Source organism: Abramis brama, assembly GCF_963993115.1.
Source record: "Abramis brama genome assembly, chromosome: 10".
Classification (NCBI taxonomy): Eukaryota; Metazoa; Chordata; class Actinopteri; order Cypriniformes; family Leuciscidae; genus Abramis; species Abramis brama.
The window spans coordinates 33,511,753-33,518,139 of NC_139972.1; the positions used below are offsets into that span (position 1 = coordinate 33,511,753).

The 6,387-nt window shown below is 37.8% G+C and overlaps 1 long non-coding RNA gene across 1 annotated transcript; it reads left to right on the forward strand.

Annotated features, from left to right (window-relative positions):
* Positions 1–1,037: 1,037 nt before the first annotated feature.
* Positions 1,038–3,200, forward strand: LOC311090153. The gene is made up of 4 exons (XR_014607852.1): positions 1,038–1,543; positions 1,746–1,890; positions 2,519–2,646; positions 2,803–3,200. It is a non-coding gene; the product is annotated as an uncharacterized lncRNA (long non-coding RNA).
* Positions 3,201–6,387: the final 3,187 nt, after the last annotated feature.

The window sequence follows — 6,387 nt, forward strand, 5'->3', positions numbered from 1 at the left end:
GGAATCTTAGCACTTGCGTCAGAATCTTGAAGCACACAGCGTCAACTGAGCTCACCATGAGACGCCTGTGGGCCTGCTGGCTTCCGTGCGAGTCTAATGTAAACTCGCGCATGCATTTTCCTGCATTGAACTTGTTTTAGCGCCCGCCAAAGTCTTATTTGATCGGTGAGTAATGTAGATGAACAGCTGCGTTTGTGACGGCGTATGCTTAACTGAAAGAACCACCAGAGAGAGAGAGAGCCGGTCGCGCGCGCGCGCACTCTGTAAACAAGACTTCACCGTCTCCAAACTAAGCGCTGTCTTGCTCTCTCTCCCTCGCACATATTAATCAAAATAAATCGACACGGTGGTAAAAGGTCGGAAGACCAAAGTTTCATGTGGAGCATTCGGAGATATTTTTTTCCTGAATTACCGCTGGTGTGAATTGTGCTAAATAAGTTGTCTTATCTTCTCTGAAAAAAATTCCGGACATTCAGCTGACATAAAACAACACTTTAATCAAACGAAAAAAACTATCCAGTGTTGAAATGTTTTCTGTGTTGACACAAATCTTGGATGTCCATGTCCTAAATGCTGGGATAATCACACAACGGGCACGACACGTCCAATTCGCGAACTAATGACTCCTTTGAACCGATTCATTATCATGAATGGTTAAAACAACTGATCTTTCCAACAGTGAACTCAGGAGACGTCTGAATCGGTGTATAATCAGTAACACTTTACAATAAGGTTCTATGCATTACATAAAAAAGTACAGTTTGCTTACTCAAGCTTAAACTTTAAAATAAATAAAACCACTTGTTTTTGTTTTAAAAGCATATGACTAAATTTTTCCATACAGTGCTATTAAGAATCGATAAGAGAATCGTTAAAGAATCGGATCGATAATCAGAATCGTCAGTGGCATTATTATTGATAAAATCGTATCAATCTATGTGAAGACAGTAAAATTATAATCAAACATTAAAGAACATACATGTTTATTAATTTTTTTTTCTTTTTAGAGTTAAAAGATTAAAACATTTTGCTAACATGAGGTCTTATTGTGTCACTGTCAGTCTTTTTACATCAGTGCAAAACCTGCTCCCCTCCATCTCTCCCCCCGCTCTATTCCCCTCCACACACCCCTCCCCTGCTCCTCTACCTCTCTCCCACGTCCCCCTCTCCTCTCTCAGCCTCATCCTACCATAGAGAGTTAAAGGAGGTGTTCAGGTGTTAATTTTTTTGCAACCTGGACCTTATTTCTAGCATGAAATAAGTTAATTTACTCACCTAAACAATTTGGTGTAACTTGCATTCATTCAGGAGATCTACGCACAATTGTTTGTGTGAGTAAATTAACATATTTCATGCTAGAAATAAGGTCCAGGTTGCAAAAAACAGAACTTGTCTTTTAACAAGTTCAAAACTCTAAGCAATCAACTATAAGTAATCAAATATTTATTGAGTGTCCTTTTTCTTTGTCTTTGTCTTTCTAATAGATAACTTTGTGAAGGACAAACTGAGTGGAACCTTATTAATTTAATCCCTGCGTTTGAAGGTATGTAACAATCCATTTCATTGTTAGAATTAAACACCATGCCAATTTTCTTTCTCTTTCTCTCATGTGTAATACTGCATAGTATTGTAAGTACTGGTTGAATAAATGAATGTTGTGTATTTTGTATGTGTGACCCTGTTAAATATTTGTGCCCCATTGCTTACTAAATCATTGACTTTTCCTGCACTTTTCCTGGACTTAGATATCCCAAGATTTTGTGATGCTGCAGCCCGAGGCCCCAGACAAATTGACAGCAAATTGGAACACACTATTCGCCCCAAGGATCATCAATCTGGCACAATAGGAAAAAACGGAGATCACAAAAAACTTTGATCTTCTTTCAGCAGGTAATGTTATTTGTAGAATGTTGATTTGAGATTTACGCTTGTGGGACACTGGGACTTCTCTTCTGCTTATACATTGTTTATTGTTTCTGTATTGCAAACAATTAATCAATTAACACTTTTTGGTAACACTTTACAATAAGGTACAAAAAAATTCCTTGGTTACTAGGGAACTACCCATTAGTTCCTGATTAGTTCCCTAAGGAGTTCCCTAGTAACTAAGCATTCTTTGTGTCACTTATTGTAAAGTGTTACCAGATGAACTAATCAGGAACTACTGGTTACTTGCTAGGGAACTAATCAGGAACTGCTGGTTACTTGCTAGGCAACTAATCAGGAACTACTGGTTACTTGCTAGGGAACTAATCAGGAACTGCTGGTTACTTGCTAGGCAACTAATCAGGAACTACTGGTTACTTGCTAGGGAACTAATCAGGAACTGCTGGGTAGTTAACCAGTACTTACTGGTGAACTCCCAACTCAGCCTTATTAGGGGACTACTGGTTAGTTACCAGGGAAAACAATAAGTGTTACCCACTTTTCCTATATTGTGAAAAATCTTCCTTCCTCCAACCATAAGATACATTTACTGTTGTATTTGACTGATGAATCTATCATATATATTTTACAGAAAAACAAGGGGAGGTTGCGTTGCAGCTGCTCCCGGTGTTGCTGCCAACCGGGGTATACAAGGTTGGCAGAAAACTGTGCTGCCCCAGCCGCCTTGAGTTCAGAAGGGCTTTTATTGATGTTAAGCCTGTAAGTTACAATGATTTTTACCTGAATTTATTTTTCTTCCTTATTATGAAGCTAAGGCATAGCACGTAAATCATGACAACTCTGGTGATATTGCTGTTGCTGTTACAAGTACCTGACCTCTTCAAACAACTTCCTTTTGTTTTGTTTTTCTTACAGGTTGGAACTAACCTGGCGGAATACCTGACAAAGGCACCCACAGAGTACCCCTTTGTACTCATGTTGGGGGACGGGCATCAGTGCTCCCAGGCCTTTGTTGTCATCAATGGGACGGGTCTGGAGCACCCTTCCCTTCTGGGAGCTGTAGATGTCTGCTTTAAGGCTTTTTTTGTTTTTGACATCGCATACCCAAAAGTTTGCAGCAAAGTTTGGGAGTTTATCCAAACAGCGCTCTTTGAAATCCCTGGACAAGAGGCAAATGAGGTCAAAATTCTCCAGGCTCAATTTAATTCCATTTAAATCCTTGAACTTGAACTAAATGTTTAATCAATTGCTAATGAATTCATTTTAAATTGTAATGAATTGTATGAAATGAATAAATATATTTTTAAAGACCAACTCATGTCAATTGAAGATCTTTTAATTGGTAAATAAGAAATACAAACATGCATTGATAGAATAATGTTTTGAATATTATCTTTAATTTTATAAAAATAACTACAAGTTGCTTTCATAATGCAAAGGTTAATTGAAAAAAGTAATTTTTAATCCAAATGATACCCATGACCCATAATTTGGGTTGTATTCTTCAACCCATTGTTTAGTCAGTTCAACCCAACAATTTAGTAATTTCTACCCAACTTTGGGTAGAAAACATAACCCAACATGTTGGGTTAAATCAATAACCCAACATGTTGGGTTAAAATAACCCAGCGCTGGGTGAGACCCTTTTTGACCCAGCAGCTGGGTTATAAAATAACCCAACTTGGGTTGTTTTCAACCCAGCAGTTTTTAGAGTGTATAATTGGTTAAAATGCAACTAAGAAAGTCTGTTTCCACAACAGCCTGACAGTAGTTTATGCCACTGAACTATAGCTCATAAAACTGATGCTGTCAGGAGGAGCGACAACAGTGAAAGATGAGAGAGGACCAGGTCGTGAGGGGCTGCAGCTTTTACTTTCCTTTTGTGTTTAGTTATATATTAAAGTGTTAAAGGAGCTGTATGTAAGAAATGTATTTCAATTAATCATAAAATGGCCCTGATATGTCCCTAGACATTAAGAAATCATGTTAATTTCAAATACTTATATCACTGACAACAGTAGTCCGGCCAGGATATTGTCATTTAAAAGTGAAGTTGCAGCCCTCAACTGATGTTGATGTTGTCATGTTGTGTTTTGGCCTGAAGCCCCACCCTCCACCTATCTACCAATCACGAAGTCAGTTGTGTTTCAGCATCCGGGTTGCCAGCTCTGCTCTAGTTACCACAGCTACGTAGCAGCCTACGTTCCTGCTGGATCCTGCAGCCTATCTGGCAACCTCGAGTCAGGGGGGAGGGGGAGGGGACACACCGCTCTGAAAGTGATTGCAGTACCAGTTTTGGCCACAATCTTACATACGGCTCCTTTAAACGTTCGCCGGTTCCCGCCTCCTCCTTCCCTGAATTACTAACCTTGCTACATTGGTGCCGAAATCTGTGAAGTGATAGATTGTGTGGAGCTTCGGAAGCATGAAAGGAGTAAAGAGCCGAACACGCTCAGTGCAAACTCTAGATTGTTATCCCTCAGGAGAAAATCAAGCGAGATCAGAGCTTCTTACCTCAAATGCAACATAATGAGTGCACCCAGCTCCCTCAAGAGTCGAATACTCCAACGGACTCTTGTCTTATAGACGCATACAAACAAGCAGTCCTGAAGACAAAAAAGCTGATGACGTGTAACTCCATTACATAATGATTATTGTTTTTTGTTTACACATGCCTCACACACCAGTCACGCTGATGACAATACCCATAGAGTCAATACCAGACACAGCCGAAGTTCCACTTTGAAAGGGAACTCAGACAAAGTTGAAAACGTTCATAAAGAGATCGTAAAATAAATCCATGTAAATCGAGTGGTTAAATCCAAGTCTTCTGAAGAGACATGACCGCTTTATATGATGAACAGATTTAACAGATGCATCTACAGTGCATCTCTTTATGCACTGTAAAACCCAACAAGTTAAGCTAACTCATTTCATTTGAGGAAACCGATTGCCTTAATTCAATTAAGTTTATAAAAAACAATAGTTATGACTACTCTGAACTTATTTTAATCGAGTCCACTAAAACAGTAATACAAAGTCAAATTCAATAAGTTAAGCTAACTTATTACATTTGAGGACACCGATTGCCTTAATTCAATTAAGTTTATAAAAACAATAGTTATGAGTACTCTGAACTTATTTCAGTTGAGTTTACTAAAAGTAGATATACATTGCAGTCAATAAATTAAGTGATTAATTAAGTGATTATTGAGCATTAGTGATTAACACCTGCTGTTAACGAGCAGAATCAATGAAGGAAAGAGAAACACAAGAACTACAACTGACTTCCAACCACAGCCTTAGATGAAATCAACTCAAGATAAAAGACGTTTAAATCTCTAAAGATCTCAGCAGAGGAGGATTAAACCACTACACAAACAGCATTACCAGCTTCACTTATTACTAAACAGTTTGACTTTTGTCATGCGTCTACAGAAGTTGTTATTAAGAATGAACAGAGGGTTAGATGCTAATGATTTATTGAGTTTCATTTAAAGACACCATGATAGTGATCCGTGTTTGCTTTAGTTGGGCTCTTGACCCTTGACTTTATAACACCAGTTTTTCTTCTGGCTGCTGTAACTGAGTGTTTATAAAACACATTTGTTATGGCACATATGCCAAAAGAAAATATGAGCATGTGGTTGTGTTTAGATGATAAAAATCATCATTTAGTGACTTGATTCTCTGATCTTTTCCAGAGCCTAATCTCTGATTAGACAGGTGATGTATTACTTGTATTATTCATTATAATAGAACTGATTCTGCTGTAAGACCCATTGTTGTGACAATCAGATTTTAAACATGCTGACTTACACAGTAATCAAGAATAAGCATATGAATCTCAACAATGGTGACCATTAAAAAATGATTTATGCCGCAATGCATGCTGGGAGCCATGGATAAGTTTTGTATTATGCTAGTACCCAGCATGCATCATTTTTTAATGGTCACCATTGTTGAGATTCATATGCTGATTCTTGATGTCTGTGTGAGTCTTAATAATGCAATACCTTTTCTGTGAAACTTTTTGTGCACAACTATTTGTAAAATCCTTCATTTTATCTGATGTCTCAACATGGCTAGATCTTATGCTGTAGAATTACAGTTTTGAGTGAAACTAATATGTTGCCCTTTTAATCAGAGATCAGACTCTGAATGAAATCAGTGAATCAAGTCACTAATTGATGATTGTCATCATCAGTCCTTCACCATCAACACTCGATCAGACTTTTCCTTGGCTTTTGTGCCATAACAAATATGTTTTATAAACACTCAATTATAGCAGCCAAAGAAAATCTTAAGTGCAAAAGTCAAGGGTCAAGAGCTCAACTAAAGTAAACGCTGATCTCTGTCATGGTGACCTTAAATTAAACTCAAATCATCAACTTCTAAACCTTTGTTAATTCTAATAAGAACTTCTGTAGACGAATGGCAGTAATAAAGTCAAAGTGGTTAATAAGTGAAGCTTGTAATGTTGTTCGTGGAGTTGTTTAA